This window comes from Lagopus leucura, unplaced genomic scaffold (genome assembly GCF_019238085.1).
Source record: "Lagopus leucura isolate 7727_CA_CO unplaced genomic scaffold, USGS_WTPT01 Super-Scaffold_100159, whole genome shotgun sequence".
In the NCBI taxonomy this organism is placed as follows: Eukaryota; Metazoa; Chordata; class Aves; order Galliformes; family Phasianidae; genus Lagopus; species Lagopus leucura.
In genome coordinates this window covers 11868057-11885675 of record NW_024962335.1, presented here as the reverse complement: position 1 = coordinate 11885675, position 17619 = coordinate 11868057, and the positions used below count along the sequence as shown (strand labels likewise).

Below are 17619 nucleotides of genomic sequence, written 5' to 3'. Positions count from 1 at the left end.
AGAGATTTAAATATTATCTGTGATCTATCTTGTACTTCAAATAACATTGTCAAATATAGGCAAACACTGATTTCTATCTCTCCTGCAACTTGCAAACACCTGTTGAGTTCCTAAGTTGATCTTAGGAATGCTGAAGAATGTTTGTCAGTGAAGAAGTGTTTGGATGGGGAGTACTGGATCTGCTAGGACTGACTGCTGTGCTCTGCCGTGCAAAGTGCCTGATTCAGGCTGTGAGTTGCTCCATGTTCTACAAATCTTCCAGAGTTTCTAACCATCTCTGGTGTTGTGCAGTTCAAATGTTTTGAATGTGTTGCTCCAGTGAGAGTGCATTTCATAGAATGTATCAAATTCGAGTGTTACCAGCTGAAATTGTTGAGGGCTTTGTCTCAGTTGTTGCAGAGGTAGATAATCACAGTGTCAGCTGGTATGTACATACGTGCCACTGCGTCCCTTGAATACAACCAAATCTGTGAACATTTTACACATTGCTCATCAGGAAACCAGCACAAAGAATCCTTTCTCTGACTGCACGTAACAGTGACGTAGGTCCCCAATCTCCAGTCGTATCCCAATTTACTGCCTTGAAGAGATTCCTCGCTCCAACCGCTTGGGTGCAGGAGCAGCTCAGAGGCAGCACAAGTTGTCATCTGCTGGATGAGAGTGAATCCATTTCCAGATCCTCACTGCAGGATCCACTTCTTTCACTGGCTCGTACGAGCGTGGATATGCATAACCTTAAGGCACGTTTTCTTGGACTTCTTGATTCAGCAAAAACTCAGGTATAAGCAAGACATGTTAGGGAGGGATTTTATTTTATTTTATTTTATTTTATTTGGAACTAAACCACAAGTCTTAATCTCTGTGAATCAGAGAATGAGATGAAATTTTCAGTTCAGTGAGCCATCCCTAAGAAGAAGCTGCTTGGCTTTCAGAGAAAGCCTCAGAGACTCTTCTTGACTTTCCCATTTCATACTCTACCAGCAACCTGCTCTGCTTTGCAGAAACTGGTTGGTAGTGAAGTCCAACTATTAAAGTACAGTCTGAGCAGAGGGTGTTAATTTGTAGATATGCTTCCGTCGCCGAAATGGAAATAAAGTTGGCGTTTAGCATGATTTGCCACTTAATCTCTGTTACCTGTGGGGAAAAATACAATATGTCTTCTAAAACTGACGTTTCACAAAGCAACCTGATAGTGTAGAAAGCAGCACACAGGACAGAATGGAGATGGAGGCTTCTGGGAATGTACAGTGCAATGTAGAGGATTCAGGAGGAGGGCAGAGTTTGGAACCTGGGGTGTGCAGGTAAGTGGTTATAAGAGCAAGGTGAGGACAGTCAGGTGTCAAATGGCTGTTGGGTATCATGTCAGAGCAGCACGGTAGCTGTGACTGGTTACACGAGCCAGGAGACCCTGATTGATTCCTCTTGCTCAAGAGGGGGGGGAACAAAGCAGTCAGATTGTATTGATGAACGTGGTCTTAACAGTTAGTTTAATTATTTGGTCTAAAAATCAATAGAATTATCAGATGAGAAAGTTTTTTGCGCTTTCAGATTATTGATCATGTGTCACGCTTTAAAAATGTGAATTGGGGAAAGTAGGTTTCAAGGCAAAAGTCTTCACTATGATGAGGGAGCGAGGCTGAGGTTATGTACTTCTGAGCTTCCAAATTGCTGCTATTGAAATTTAGTAATTACTCTTAGGGAAATTACTGTAAAGCTAAAAAGTGTTAGGCTTAAACTTAGAAAAAATCCATATGAGATAAATGACCAAAATGTTTTAATTATGATGAGTTCTTCATGTAACTGGATAACAGAAGTCTGCACTGCAATAAATTGACCTTCTTTGATTTCTTCTCAACTGGTTTGTCTAGGAACCTGCATAGGCATTTTTCATTAGCATGCAGAGCTAAACTTCGTTTCAGTTTCTACTGTTTCTGAGATCATTGCAGCATCTCTGCTGTGTGGGCTCCTTTCACACGTGCTTAGCCTCTGCTTTGTTAAAAATCACTGTTTGCACAGCACTGGCTCTGGGATCACATCTGACTTATAAAATCAATTGTATTTCAGAGATAAAAACAATAAGTTGCATTTTAAATCGGAGCTTATAGCAAATGGATAGTGAAGCAGGGTAAGTTCAACAGTGCTCTCCCTTCAGCTCCTTTTGCCATCTCAGTTTGTCTTGCTGTCTATCTTACCTTTTTTAACGACCGTGATTGAGTTATCTACTAACAATCACAAAGGAAAATTAATTCCTGCCTGGCTAAGTCTGACGACCAGAGCTCTGAGCAAAGAAAAAGTGAAACACAAGTTGGTTGTAGACAAGGAAGAATGGTTTCTGTAGGGTTTAAAATGTGCCGTTCCTAGGATGCTGGGGAACCAAGCAGTGCTGTGTGGTTGATGTGTGGTCTTGGTTTGGGAGCTTCTTGGGAGTGCAGGTCTCCAGTGTGCTGTTATAGGCCAGAACAGACCGTGTCTGAAGCTCTGTGTTGGTTTTCTCCTCTAGGGACCACAAAGAACCCAAGTTGGTTTTCTTTACAGAGCTTTTTATTGTCATGATCCAAGCAGGAGTGTCGTGGCAGCAGAGAACTGAAACGCTCAGCCTGTAACTCATTGAGCAGGTACTAGAAGATGGGAATACAGCAAACTGGCTAACATGCAGTTCTTCTCAGAAAAATAGGCTCACTGAAGTACTTTTGGTTTTTGTTGCTTGTTGTTGTTGTTGTTGTTTTAATCAGTGCATTTGACCAATTTAAACAATGATGTGTGCAAGAGAGCGAGACTTTCTATTCTGAGGCAGAGCAAAGCTTCTGAATGCATGATGGCATTGGCCACTGATCCAAGTTAAGCAGCCTGACTCTCCTACAGGGAAATACTAGCAGATGTCAGGTAGCTTCTTATGTTAATCCTTTACATGATGGAGGTATTGCTCTTAGTTTGGGGAAAGTAAACTGTGTTTTTCCAGTTTAATATGCACATAATAGTGCAAAGCTATGTAAGGCTACAACCAATACCTCTGTAATTAACAATGTTGCATCTGAGTTGTGGACATGGAGCAGACAATGTAGTCAGTCAGGGAAAATCCAGCCGTTGCTAGTAGAGGAGGGGCAGGCTTTTAAGCTTTGTCAGTACAGATCTTATTCCATGATAAAAACTGGTGCTTCTGATGCTGTCTTTGAACACCCCTCCTTAGCTCCTCATGACAGCCTGATCATTTCTATACAGCAGCCCAGGGGAGGTTCATCATTAATATGCCTGTGCTGTTGTTCTACCATGTCATCAGGATCCAATTTTGATCTAACAACTGCTTAATGTTTTCAGGGCTGCCTCTTGGATAGACAAGGTTGGTGTGGCACCTGGGACTAGGACAGTCCCCATCACAGGGCCGATCTGTGGAGCTGGGTCTGGCTGACTCCTCACACACCACACACATTCCCTCAGCCCAGCTCTCAAGCCTTCTCCTTCCCAGAGGAGCAGAGTGCCTATGGATGGCTCAGGAATCTCCAGTCCTCGTACAGTAGCTGCCTCTATCACAGAGGCTTTGCATCTGTAGCTGTTCCCTTTGGGCTCATAGAGATACCCTCCTGCAACTCAAAGAGATGCATGTAGCCTCCAGTGCACGCCTTGCACTGTTGTCAGATTCTGACAGGCCTTGCTGAGGTCCCTCTGATGCACTGCAGATATCTGGTTCATATATTGCTCTCCAATGTATGCTTTCCCCTGCTCTTTTTTTTTTTTTTTTCCCCAGGAAATGAGCTTTTTAGCAGCTACATGGGTGTTACTGTGGTGACTGTAACCAGGCAAAAACGTACCATTCGTATTGAGATGGTTCTACAGTTGTGGACTTGGATACGATTAAGAGATTTCTAAAGGCGTGCAGTTCTTTTTTTTTCTTCTTTTTTTTTTTTTTTCCCTTCCCTGCAAAACAGAAAGAGATTTCTAACAAATTTCTAGTTACAAAGTATGAAGTGGAAATGCATGATTCATCTTCAAAAGCATGCGTGTATTAGTTTATATATAAACACACACATATTATGCACACAAATGCCGTGCCTTTTAGCTAGTTAGAGATTTTAAAGAGCTTTTAACCAAGCATAATTGAGATTTTTTGGATGTTTGGGCTTTGCATTTCTTTATGCTTCATTTGGTTTTCTTGTTAAATTTGATTTTAACTTAAAACGTCCAAGGGTTATAGTTTCTGGGCTTTGAACAATTACATTATCTCTGCAGTATATTTTACTGTAAATCACTGCCGTGTAGCCTTAACATTGCCTCCATCTTCATTTTTCCTCCAGTTCTTTAACGTAGTTTCCCCGCTCTGTGAGGTTTTGGAGGAGACAGCATTCCATTCTGTGACTCTCACCTGGTGAGTGCCTTTCCAAAGGAAGGTAAGGATGTGCTGTCTGAAAGATGTCATTATTACTCTCAAAAAACAGAACAAAAATGTATCGTTTTATCTTATTTTCCCAGAGAAACAAAATAGGACAAGGGCAGCAATTAATGAAAAATAGGATTGTAGTGCAGACCCAAAATCTTAATATAATGATAATTGCATATTAATCCCAGCCTTTAGCCACGAGCTGCTATTTTCCTTCAGTGTGCAGCTCTCTCTGAAATCTTAGTGATGTTAGTAATGTACACAAAACTGATAATCTGCCTCTCTAGGCTTGTTTAAGACAAAAAGACATAATCACCAAACACCACATCTCTCAGTGTACCCATTTCTGTTGACTTACAAGCTAACACGTGTTCACTAAAGACGTGAACATCTTCTATAATACAGCCTGCGTTCAGCCAACAGTGACACAGAACTGAAGAGTAGGAGGCACCCTTTGATCAGATAGTTTGAATGCTTTCCTATTAAAGCCATTGCTCTTTACCTGCTTTATTTGTTGCCAAGCCTGGTAGCTCATGTGTGACAGCACTGGATTCCTGGTAAGGCATCGGGCCTTCAGGGGGATGTTGGGGAGGAGAATGCTGAGGTGGGGAGTTGCTTCATTCAGCCCTTTGCTCAGCTGTAAAGACTCCTTTTCGTTACAAACCCATACAACTTATTTTCACTTCCACTGCAGGTATTATAGAGAGGACAAGGAGCAGTTTAGTCTGTTTCATGAAGAGCTCTGCTCTGCTCTTAGTTCACTGTTGCCTTGACAGGGGAACTCTGACTGTGATTCTATGAAAATGTCTGCGACTCTGAACTTTGTCTCCTCTGTCAGTCATATTTATCTGATGAGAATTAGCAAAAGCAAATCTAGAATGATGAAGAACCAGAGAGGAAAGGCAGAAAACAAGCAATGGAGAGACATACATGTTGCATGACTCTTCCCTGGTAGGAAAGATCTTGCACACACACAGAAAAGAAAACCAAGTCTTCCAGTAAGTATCACAATCTCTTTAATTCTTTTTCCTAGTACTTGATGTAATCTTTATATGTTTAAAAATCAAATGCAAATTACAGGAAGCACTGCACAGTGGCTCCTCTGGACCTGAACCCATTCTTCATTGGGGCCTTTCCCTCTTTTTGCTGTCCTTTGTTTGCTCTGGTAAAAATGAGCAATTGTGTGGGACATGAGCACAGTCCAGACCTCGTGCAAGTCTCCCTGAATGACCTGGCTGTGCAGCTCTCACATTGCTCACATCAATGCAGAGGAAAAAGCCCCAGTCTTGAAGTGTAAGCACAAGGGAAAGAACTGAGTTTTCCCGTGTGCTGATGCTGTCATTGCATCATCCCAAGCTCAGGATTTAGTGTCCCAGAAAAGATTTCTTGTCATTGTCTGTGTTCTTTCACATTTGATCACTTTAACTTCCCCAACAGCAAAGCTTCTCCTTGAAAGCCTCGATATCCATGTATTGTTCTCATTTCCTATTTGATATCTAGCAGGCATTAAACAAATTTCACATAGCTCCAACTTTTTTCCAGCCAGCTTGGTAAACTAGTATTGATCTGGCTAATACGTCTAACAGGGACCAAACAGGCTGTGCAGGGAGATATTTTCATTCCGTTACGTGATTTTTTTTCAGCACAATGGATTGGTTTCCTTTAGAAAGCTTGCTCCAGGTTGAATACTGGAAGGTATGAATACCACTCAACATAGTAAAAGGAGGGATGCCCTCTTATAGAGCTCGTTACTGGGATTTGCTCTGGAAAAAGTTTTGAGAGGGCATGAAGGAGGCTGAGCCAGCAGCCACTCCCAGCACCAAGCACTGACCAAAAGATGCCTCCATGAATCTTAATTCCTCACCTGAAGGAGAAGGGTGAGAAATCCTGTATACCAGCCCTGCACAGCATCATGTGCTCTTCCGCCCTTCCAGCTCAAATAGGGTGACCTACAAACACACCTATCTTCCTCTTTTCAGTAATTAATCCAAGAGAAGTAACCATCAAACTGACCAGCGAACTGCGCACGCTGCGAAGGTAAATCCCTACTACTTGTTTTGATTTCATTATTCCCTCTGTCTTTTCAAGTCGGTCACATTGTGATTTTGCTGTCGGGGAGCCTCGCTCCATTTTGAGTTTTGTTCTGCTCAGGCTTTTCCATTCAGACTGTCATAACCTGCTTGTGCCACAACGCATTATTTCATTTTATCTGGAGGCAGCTGGACTGACAATACTGTTTCGCCATTTCGGGCAGTTTTCGGAGATCTGCAGTGTCAAGAAAGAACAATTTGTGTTATTTTTTTTTATTACGTCTATTACTTCTTCAAAAGAAGAAGTAATATTATCTAACATGCAAATGGCAAATAGAAGCATTCTTGAAATTTATACTTGGTGCAGATTTTCATGTCCTCTTCCTTCAATCATTACTAAAATTGGAAGATTAAAAACCTTTATGGAGGATGAAGACCTGGCTGAGACTGAAGATAATTCCTACTTCTGACTTTTTTCCTTGAGGAACACATTTATTAAAGGAAAAGAGTCAATTTTTAAGTAGGAAATGAACTGATTTAGAAATGTTATGCATATGAATTGCATTTAGTTTTGTTACTGTTTAAGATATTAAAAGTTTTGAAGTACCCTTTTCAGTGCTCACAAGTGTGTATACTCCTAAGTAAATAGATGAGATTAGACTGCTCTTGAAATAAACTGGCACGCTCCAGTCTCTGTCTTGAAGTACGACTCCTGTACAGTATGCTACTGCATGTCGTGCCCTCAGCTGATCTTCATAGAAATGCCAACTGAAGCATTGCTGAGCCTATGGAAATAGGAACAAGAGTTTCCAGTGCCATTCCATCAGTGTTTTAGCTGTTAGGATAGGGCTTTTGTATCTGCGAATTGCAGTCGACATGGAAGTGACTGATGTTTTCTGTCCTACTCCAATGAGCGTTTAAAATATTAATGATGCATTCGGATTATGGAAAAAGTTCCTCCCAAGTGATCTGGCCGCTCCTTTACTCAAAGGTCGCTTCTCCATGTGGTTGCTTCTCTGTTAATTGCATACAGCAAGGCTACCAGCTATATGAGTTTGTGTACGGGGCCAAAAAGAAACTCACGTCTGTAGAATGAAAGTAGGATCTGCTATGGAAATCTCTATGAATGTGCAAGCGCTAACGGCAGAAGCCACAATTAATTCCCCTTTTAATTAAAATACTCAACATTATAATAAAAAGATTATTTCCTCACTTACTCTGCAGTTTTAGAGTCCAAATAAAGTAGCACAATGCTTTTACGGTGATGCATGCATTGCTCATGGAGAAATGCTCCATCTACTCACAGCTTTGGGAGTTAGTATCTTACTGGGAAAAAAAAAAGACTTGAAAGATGTGAACCTGACTGCTTTCAACAGCTAAATCAAAAACTGTTGGTTCTTCTTCACACTTTCCCTTGACCATTCAGAACGTGAAATGCCCTGTGCTAGAGTCAAATGTGATGTGCTGCCTGTGAGCACCTTGTCTTTCTATAATTCACACAAAGCATGAAATTTTAAAGTAGTATTCAGAGCATCTGTGCAAAAATAATGTAAATACTGTTGTTCTTATCCAATCCAGAAGAGTTGGTCAAGGGCAAGATGGGAGCCTATCGTGTGCAGATCAGCGCACAGCCACAGCGTTAGGAGAATGGAAATGCAATTGTACTGCTCACCTTCTGGTTACATGGCTTAAGCTACAAGGCAGTTTGTAACACGTGGGATGGAGGACTTGCCTTCATCTCAGAGATCCCCATCCTCAAACCTGCATGTGTGTAGTTTAGAGCCAAGAACAGAGAGTAAATTTCAAAATTAAAAAGAAAAATCAGGTTTTTTGTTTGTTTGTTTGTTTGTTTTGTTTTTTAATATCACTTTGGATTTGTAGAGAGGTGGTTTCTACAAGGTTCCCTGGTGTTACTTATATTAATATTTTATAGGCTGCTCGTGTAAACTCTAGAGCTTTCATAGCTCTCAGTATTAACTTTCAAATATAAAACAGTTGATATTGATTTTTATTGCTGTTTAATTTAGTTTTTGTTTGTTTTTTTAACATGGTTTCTCAGCTGTAAGGAATGTGGCCTGCGCTCATTTAAGACTTCTCCAAGACTTCTCCAGATACACGAAACCCACTACTGTCATCCTTTTTTCTTATGTTTTAACACTCTGAGAGCTGAGCTGGCCTGTATTTGTCATGCAGATTGATTATTCTACGCAGCAAATCAGATCACCTATTATGGAAGGTAACTAAGGGCTGTTTTTAGATAGAACTGGAAGTCTCTGCTACCTTTGTACCCCACACTGTTTGTATCTCAGATGCAGAAATTGATAGATGACTTTTATAAATAAATCATTTTTAGCAAATAATGCCTCTTATACAAAGGACACGTGCAAACAATTCCCAGCCAAATGGAACTTATTGGCTTCTAAGTTCATGTGCTTTTTGAAGTGATCCCAATATCACTCATCTCTTCCAAGCATCTGAACTTGCTTAAAGCAACATGTGGTTTTTCACCCTTCTATAAGAAAAAGGCAATTTCTAAATAGGGTGCAGAAAAATATATGTTAAATAAAAGTGTGTTTTATTTTAAATAGTATATTCAAGTCTTTAACAGCAGCTTTATTCAACAGAAAGAACTTTCGAAATGAAAAGCTCTTTCTTACCAGTTATTCTAGATAAATTGCTATGGACAATTCAGACAGTTGATAAAAACTGCACAAATACTGGGAAGAGCAGGCTTACATCTTCCCTCACAAGACTTGTGAAGAAAGGATGTGCTTTCTTGTGCATTCATGTATTTCATCAGAATTCCTGGGAAGCCATCCAGCTGTACGTAGTAAATATTTCACATACCAATAAAGTGATTCCTCGCCAATTCAACCTCTCAGCACAAATGAAATTTAATTTATGATGAATATCTGCACCTGCTAAACAGTGAAATAGGCTTCTGACATAAGTGATACTTTTGTACTGTAATATATCTAAATTTTAAAGAAAGTCCTCTTCTTCCAGATAGTAATCTTTTAAAGATCATTATTTCAAAAGCGTTCCTAGGCTTGAATTTTGAACTTTCACACTGAGAAGGGAATGCTTGTGATTTTTGAACATAAACATACACAGATACATGTAGATACATACATGTATGTGGATCAACGCCATCAAGGGAAGCCATAAAATGTGCCTATTACAGAAATTACAGAATTAGCCATTTGTTTTGTATAGCTAATGATAAAATCAATACACGGGTCCACCAAACTCTGTCTTTCTAGCATTCAATCAAGAGATTGAATTTGCAGACTTTGAAAGGGAGAGATGTTTTTCCATCTTGTGACAATCCATATTATACTAATTCAAACAGCATTTACACAGGGCTGCACCGGTTTACTCAAACAATGCTTTCAATATCGTTTCATTAAATCAATGTAAAAGGTTGTGTTGACCTTTTACATATATATTTAAATCTGATCAGTGGAGCTTAAATCAATTAGGAACTGATTTTAAGCCAACACTTAAGGCAAATAAGTGTTGTCCACACGGGGTTCCTCAGCTGTTCAACGAATTGAAGTGAAATCCAATTTAAATTAAGCTGCTGCAAACAAACTACTGTTGTGTTGTGTGCAAGTCCCAAATGTGCCCTCAAAGTTCTTTGAGAAGTTTCTCTTTCACTTGAAAGTGTACCTGAGGGAGATGTGGTTAACTGAGTGAAATCCATTCATCCCAGTCAGGAAGGGAGGGGTGACAAAACACGGCTGTAAAAAGCTTCCCAGCAAACACCCAGTGTTCAGAGAAGAGCTGCATACCACAGAATCATAGAATCACAGGATGGTTGGGTTGGAAGGACCTCAAAGCCCACCCTGCCCCAACCCCATGCCGTGAGCAGGGCTGCCACCCAGCAGCTCAGGGCCCCATCCAACCTGGCCTTGAAGCTCCAGGGATGGGGCACCACAGCTTCTCTGGGCAGCCTGTGCCAGTGCCTCACCACCCTCTCAGTGAGAAATTTCCTTTGATATATAATCTAAATATCAGCCCTTTTAGTCTAAAACTGTTCCCCCTTGTCCTATCACTATCTCCCCATGTAAAAAGTTGCTCTCCTTCCTGATTACAAGCTCCTTTTAGGTACAGGAAGGCCTCAGTGAGGCCGCATGCCAACCTTGTCTTTATTGTCCAATGACCTCCTGTTGTTTTTTCCCCACTTTTGGCAGTTCTAATGGCAGTGAACAAGACTGGTGGATCACAGACACCACCACTGCCCAGATTCCAGCAGGAGGGGGTTGCCTCTGCATCCCTAGCCTAAAGAGAATTGAAGTGTGTTTAAGGGAAATCCTCTAGCAGCACAACCACGTTGTGCCTTCTGGGAACTGGGACACCAGGATATCCAGCCTTTAGCTTGCCATCACAGCGGCCCTGGTGTTTGCAGAGTACATTACTCCTCCCTCCTAAAACAACGCCGCAGACCTTTGCAGGACTGCAGAGAAGCCTTTTGATGACCCTTAAGTCAGCAGGGCAATTTCACACATTTTGGTCTTGAAGCAAAGGAAGGGGAGATTTCAAAATGAACCACACTCCATTTGATTCTTAACGCACACAAGATGGCGTGAAATGTGTTTGTAGAAGGGACAGATTACCTGATAACTTCTGTATATCAACAAACGTGCAACCTGGGTTTCGATTATAACATTTAAAAATACAGTAAAATACAAACATACAGTGAAGAGACAGCAAGGGTGAGAACAGAAAGAAACAGCAAGGCAAAGTAAGGGGGAAGCAGTTTGGCATAAGTAACTATTAAATCAGCCAGCATGGGAGTAAGCGTTTCATTTGTGAGCTTCTGGGGGTTATTGGTTCTTCCCCACCCCACTCTCACTCAGATAAATTGTCTTCTTCTCCATTTCCCTGTCATCTTGTTCCCCTGGGACAACAAAGAGAAACTGTACAGTCTTCCTTATACTGGTTTTAATTACCAGTTTTGCTATATGAAAGAAGGGTTTGAAGGAATGTTTCTCAGCTTCAGGCTCCTTTCTAACTGAAGGCAGCTGATTGATGGTCTTCTGAAGAGGCTGTCTTTGCTGGTCCAACCCCAGCAGGAGAAATGTAGGTAAGTGCAGGCACTTTGTCCCATTTTGTGATCAAAAGAAGGTAAGAGACTGGGGCATTGTTTTTGACTCCTGGAATGAAAAGGGTTTGATGCAGCTGATGTTTTGCATTCATGTGGTGTTGTCAGGCCTCTGGCCTCTTTCTTTTCCCACCTTTCCTGATTCCTCAGATTACTTATAATATTCCCATTCAGACTTGTACAACCAGTTATCTTGAATGACTGCAAACCTGTCTGCAAAAGAGTGTTATGCGATGTGAGTGAATATGAATAGAAGGATCTTCCATGATAAACTCAAGAGTATTTCTATACCATGAGGTAAAGAAAACAGCTTGTTGTAGTAAACTCTCACCCTGTACAGTTTTGTGTGTATCTTGGTAAAAACTCCCTGAAGCTCTTGCATTCTGTCCCATCCTTCATTTTTCAACTCATTGAAACAGTAGATGGTTGGGAGAGTATTCCTGAGGCTGAATATGGTTTTTATCCCCTTCCTCTTAGCACAGATAAAAATTAGTGACTTTGAAGATGAGGTGAAAAATAATATTCATGAGTGTGTTGAGCAGAGTGAGAAAGAAAAAAGAAAAATACCCGGGGGTGGGGAGGGAGGAATGTCATCACTTTGCAATGGGGGGATGTCATTGCTTGGCAATGGTGAGTTACCAAGAGCTGTTTCTCTGCTCACTACTAGCTTCTGAAGCTGCCAGGACTGGAGAGCTCTTGCCTTCTGATCAGTGAATACTCATTGCCTTTGGAGCCATTAAGATAGGAAAAACATCTAAGATCATCAAGTCCAACCGCCAGCCCACCCCCACCATGCCCTCAACCGCGTCCCTCAGTGCCACATCCACACGGTTCTGGAACACCTCCATGGATGGTGACTGCACCACCTCCCTGGGCAGCCTGTGCCACTGCAGCACTGCTCTTTCTGAGAAGAAATTTCTCCTAATATCCAACCCAAACCTCCCCTGGTGCAACTTGAGGCCATTCCCTATTGCTGTTCCCTAGGAGAAAAGGCTGACCCCCATGTTACTACAGTCTCATTTCAACCATCTTGCCCTTGGGATTTCCAGCTGAGCTTTGAGATAAACGGAAAGGATGTTTGATGCAGATGTGTTGAAGGTATAGGAATCCATTCAGCAAAGGAATATGCTAATGTATTAATTTATTTTATTGTTAAAAATAGGACGCTCAGGCAGAACACCTCTCTTGTGAGATTCACTGCCCTAAATACCGTAATGAGCTTCACAGTGGAGTCCAAAGTATGGCTAAATTCAGTGTATTCTCTTCATCGAGGCAATCATGAGGAAGAGCAAACAGGCATCAGAAATACTTGAAATTCTGCTTTCTGAAAACTATCTGAGCTAGGTACCACAATTTTTTGTTCCTGCTTATGCTGGTATGGGAGGCAGGGGACTCCTGGCTCCCTCCCTCTGGGCTTCTCTCATAATATCCATCTAGTTTTTGCACCAGTCACTGTTGTGTCTGTGGGCCACCTACTTTGTTTTCTCAGTTTCTTTTAGGGTTGTCACGATGAAGTGGTATAATTGCATCTGAACTCCATCTCCACCCTCTCCTCCCCCCAGAAAAAAAAACAAAAAAATGAAAAATCTTGGATATGGACTTTTACTATTTTCAAATGCCAGATGGTGCCTGTGCTATGATTACCAATTTGCTGGCCAAGGGCCTTGACTTGGGCATCTACCCGTAGCAGCATCTCTCCCATTGTGACCAAAGGATGGTAAAGGCTAAGGAATTCTGTCACACTGAACAGGAACATGATTCAATCAGAAGTAATCTTTAGAGGAATTTTGGTTTAGTCTTATTTTGGGGGGGGAAGACAAAGTATTAATGGGGGAAAGCAAAAGCAAAGTTGTAACTCAATGCTTCTCATCTCCTTTCAAAAAAAGAAAGCATCTCTCCACCCTGACTCAGCAGAGGTAGCTTCCAGACCTCCCTTGTTGATAGTATTTTTTCTGATTTTAGTACTTATTCCCTCTCCTGAGGCTGTGCCACATTCAAGACTATCAGGGAGGAGCTGTAGATAAGAATATCTGTAAACAGTATTTTCATGTCTCCCACACACCAGTCTGGAACTGCCTCGTGTTACTGAATGTTCCTGGATTTCCCTACTCAGTAGGAGCTCGTTGATTTATATGCAGACAAACTTGTGTTACTGCTTTGGTTACTCCCTGTGGTTTTACCCGACTACTGGTAATCAGCCTGCCACATTTTCCATTGTTGCTTACATGTAGCAGTAGATGCATATAACTACTTGTATTGAGCTATCATAACTTTCACTTCTGTTTGTTTGTTTGTTTAATCTTCTGTAAAAGGATAAAAGGCATTTTGAAGACTCTGCCTAAGCAATGTGGGATGTCCAGACTGTGACCCAGTGCTCACATCACAGGATCACTTCAGTTGGAAAAGACACATAAGATCACCAAGTCCAACCACCACCTAACACTACCTCATCCACAGCTAAACCATGTCCTTAAGCACCATATCCAGACATCTCTTAAATGCCTCTGAGGATGAAAACTCCACTACTTCCTTAGGTAGCCAGTACCAATGTGTAACCGCACTTCCCATGAAGAAATTCCTCCTAACATCTAGGATGCATCTAGGATTGCATCACTGATGCAGTGTGAGGCCATTTCCTCACATCCTATCACTTTTCAGCTGAGAAAAAGCTGCTGCTGCTATGGTTGACGGTGCTGTCTCCTGCACTGGGTCTGTCCCGTCTCCTCTAGTCACCTTGCACTTGTCTTCTGGCCAGCTGTCTGCATTCAGGTTAAAAACAATCACTTCTCCTGCTGAAAGACTTGTCCTCTCCCCAGATGACAAATGCAGCCTGTCTCTCTGTCATCTCTCCAGATTCTTAGCTCAGGTTAAAGCCCTCAAGCTCTCCCTCTTTCCCATGTCTTTTCCTTGGAGCATCCCCATTTTTTCAGTCAGCCCAACATCCTCACTGTCATGCACTGAGACTCTTCTGTCCCAGTCACATTTCCCTATAGCAGCTGATAGCAGGGTGTGATGAGGGGCTGAGATGCCTGCTGCAGAGACGAAGTTATTTGTTGAGCATAGAACCACGCTTCCCGTCGCTCTTCTTCATGCATGAGGAAAGGCTGTTTGCAGTAGGTTGGGCACAGTCATTAAGTACCATGCTTTTTGCAAGCACCTGGTAACCTGCAGGTTGGTTTTGAGTCATGACAGTTGGTTGTTATTTTATCTTCAAGCTATCAAGCAGCTTGAGGAGTGCAATACCACGAGAAAGAAAGAGCAGCAATTAGTCACCATCCCAAGAAATGCTGCAACTCGTTCCTCTCTCTGAATTTCATCTGTTCATCTCAGTCAGATTATGGGGAGCAGGAGGCTTCATTTCTCTCCTGAGGTTTTAGTAACAGATTGAAAAAACAATGGTGATATATGGGAATATGAGGTGACCATCATCTAGAAAACACACACAGAGACAGGGGCACTGGGTTCATGCAGAAACCAACCATCATCTGGTCCAAAAATCCATGGGATATATTGCTTAACCTACCCCCTCTGGCTCTGTTCTATGAATTCAAGTTTACTTTGAGCATTCTGGATCAGCTGGGGATGTTACAGAGTCTTGGAGAGAAGTTGTTTGCTTACTTCATGAACTCTGAGGAGTTTTGTGGCAATGTGGAGAGACAGTAGATTAGGTACCATCTGTGAGTGCTGTCTGTCTGGACACTCACAAAAGCAAAGGCTGCTAGAAATCCCAACTTAGTCAAATAAGTTACTTTGAGTGGCATCAGCATCTGGAGGGCAGCCAGCCAGCCCTATCGTTCTTTGAAGAGTAATAAAATGCACTTCATTTTTACCCCTCAGTTTGCAAGCACAGTACAGAAACCAGACTCATATACCAGTTAATTCCTATCACACGCTGCTTAGAGCATCATCAGAATCACACCTGCAGCACTGAGGAGGTGACGTGCAGGAAGGCAGAAGCAAAAGTCATTCATAGCTGTAAACCTGAGGTTTGTAAGCACTTAGCTAAGGACTATATCCCTCTTTCCCTGCGCTTTGCTCCTAGCAGACATAAAGACCTTGGAGACCAGTCTGTTATGACTTCAGAATCATACAATCAGAGAATCATCAAGGTTGGCAAAAGACAATCTTAGAGAGATCACCCAGTCCAGCCATCAGCCCATCCCACCATGCCCACTGACCACGTCCCTCAGTGCCACATCCACACAGTTCTGAAGCACTTCCAGGGACGGTGACTCCACCTCCTCTCTGGGCAGCCTGTGCCACTGCAGCACCGCTCTTTCTGAGAAGAAATTTTTCCTAATATCCAACCTGAACCTCCCCTGGCACAACTGGAGGCCATCACCTATCGTCCTATTGCAGTCACCTGTGAGAAGAGGCCAAGCCCCACCTTGCTACAACATCCTGTACAATAAAATATTGCTCTAAATAGTGTTACAAAGGATGTGAATTCCTGCTTTCTTTCAGAACATTTTAATTCCTGAGTGCATCCTGAGTGCCCCAGAGAGATCCCATGGCATGGGGTAGCACTGAGGCTGACATGGTAACAAAGGATACACAGCTCTGCCCATCTGAGGGGCTGGGAAGGGAGCAAGGTCTGAAGAGCAAAGCAACCTCTTCCCTAAAGGCCAGCGCTGCTCTATTCTGGATGAGGGCATTGAGTGCACCCTCAGTAAGTTTGCGGATGACAGCAAGTTGGCTGGAAGTGTCAATCTGCCTAGGGGTAGCAAGGTCCTTCAGAGGGATCTAGACAGGCTGGATAGCTGGGCTAAAGCCAATGGGATGAGGTTCAACAAGGCCAAATACCGGGTCCTGCACTTTGGCCACAACAACCACAGGCAATGCTACAGGCAGAGTGGTTGGAATACTGTGTAGAGGAAATGGACCTGGGGATACTGATTGATGTTCAGCTGAACATGAGCCAGAGGTGTGCCCAGGTGGCCAAGAAGGCCAATTGTATCCTGGCTTGCATCAGAAACAGTGTTGCCAGCAGGAACAGGGAAGCAATTGTCCCCCTGTACTCAGCTCTGGTGAGGCCGCTCCTCAAGTACTGGGTCCAGTTTTGGGCCCCTTGCTGCAAAAAAAAGACATTGAGGCCCTGGAGCGGGTTCAAAGAAGGGCCACAAAGTTGGTGAGGGGTCTGGAACACAGCCTTATGAGGAGCGGTTGAAGGAGCTGGGATTGTTCAGTCTGGAGAAGAGACTCAGGGGAGACCTTACTGCTCTCTATAACTACCTGAAGGGAGGTTGTAGTGAGCTGGGGGTCGGCCTCTTTTCTTGTGTAACTGGTGATAGAACTAGAGGGAATGGCTTCAAGCTGTGCCGGGGAGATTTAGGCTGCACATTAGGAAATACTACTTCTCTGAAAGTGGTCAGGCACTGGAATGGGCTGTCCAGGGAGGTGGTGGAGTCACCGAGCCTGGAACGGTCAAGGAACGGTTCCACTTGGTGTTGAGGTATATGGTTTAATGAGAACTACTGGTGATAGGTGGATAGCTGGACTGGGTGATCTTGTGGGTCTTTTCCAACCTTGGTGTTCCTGTGATTCTGTGATTCTCTTTGCTGCCAGACAATAAAGGATGATTTTACACTGGATAATAACTCCAGGCCGTATGATTGCTGCTGTGTGGCTGTTACCCGCTGGCAGCCACCTCCCCACAGTAACACCAGCCGAGTTGGGATGACTGTAACGTTATACTGCAATCATTTAAAGCAAAATGGATGTTAGCATTTCTCTGACACACGTATGCACCACTGCACGCTTTGTTAACGTCCATAATGATTGCTGAGTTTAGGGTGGCATCACCATATAGATTTAAGGTTACAATTAATGTTTTCATGTAAAGAAATCTTCCAAATTGAGCTCTAAACAGCGCTAACGCCCGCCGCCCCGCCTACAACCATCCACCCGCCCGCCTCCACGGCTCTTCACTAAGGGAACCCCGCCCTGCGCGGCGCCTTTAAACACCCACCCACGTGACCACGCTCCCGGCCTCCCCTGGGCGCCGCGCTGCCGCGGTCCCCGCACCTGTTGGTGACGGAGCTGGTAGGGGAGGGGCGGGGCCTGGCGGAAGCTCCGTCTACCCTTTCCGCTCAAGCCTCCCTGCGCCCCTT

The 17619-nt window shown here is 43.0% G+C and overlaps 1 long non-coding RNA gene across 4 annotated transcripts; it reads left to right on the top strand.

Annotated features, from left to right (window-relative positions):
- Window positions 1–4197: 4197 nt before the first annotated feature.
- LOC122190202 lies at window positions 4198–11788 on the top strand. Of its 4 annotated transcripts, none has more exons than XR_006182087.1 (3): window positions 4198–5370; window positions 6016–8638; window positions 11684–11788. It is a non-coding gene; the product is annotated as an uncharacterized LOC122190202 (long non-coding RNA). The 4 variants fall into 4 exon arrangements; XR_006182086.1 differs by lacking the exon at window positions 11684–11788 and having other exon boundaries at window positions 4198–4360; window positions 5067–5370; window positions 6016–8922; XR_006182088.1 differs by lacking the exon at window positions 11684–11788 and having other exon boundaries at window positions 4198–4382; window positions 5067–5370; window positions 6016–8922.
- Window positions 11789–17619: the final 5831 nt, after the last annotated feature.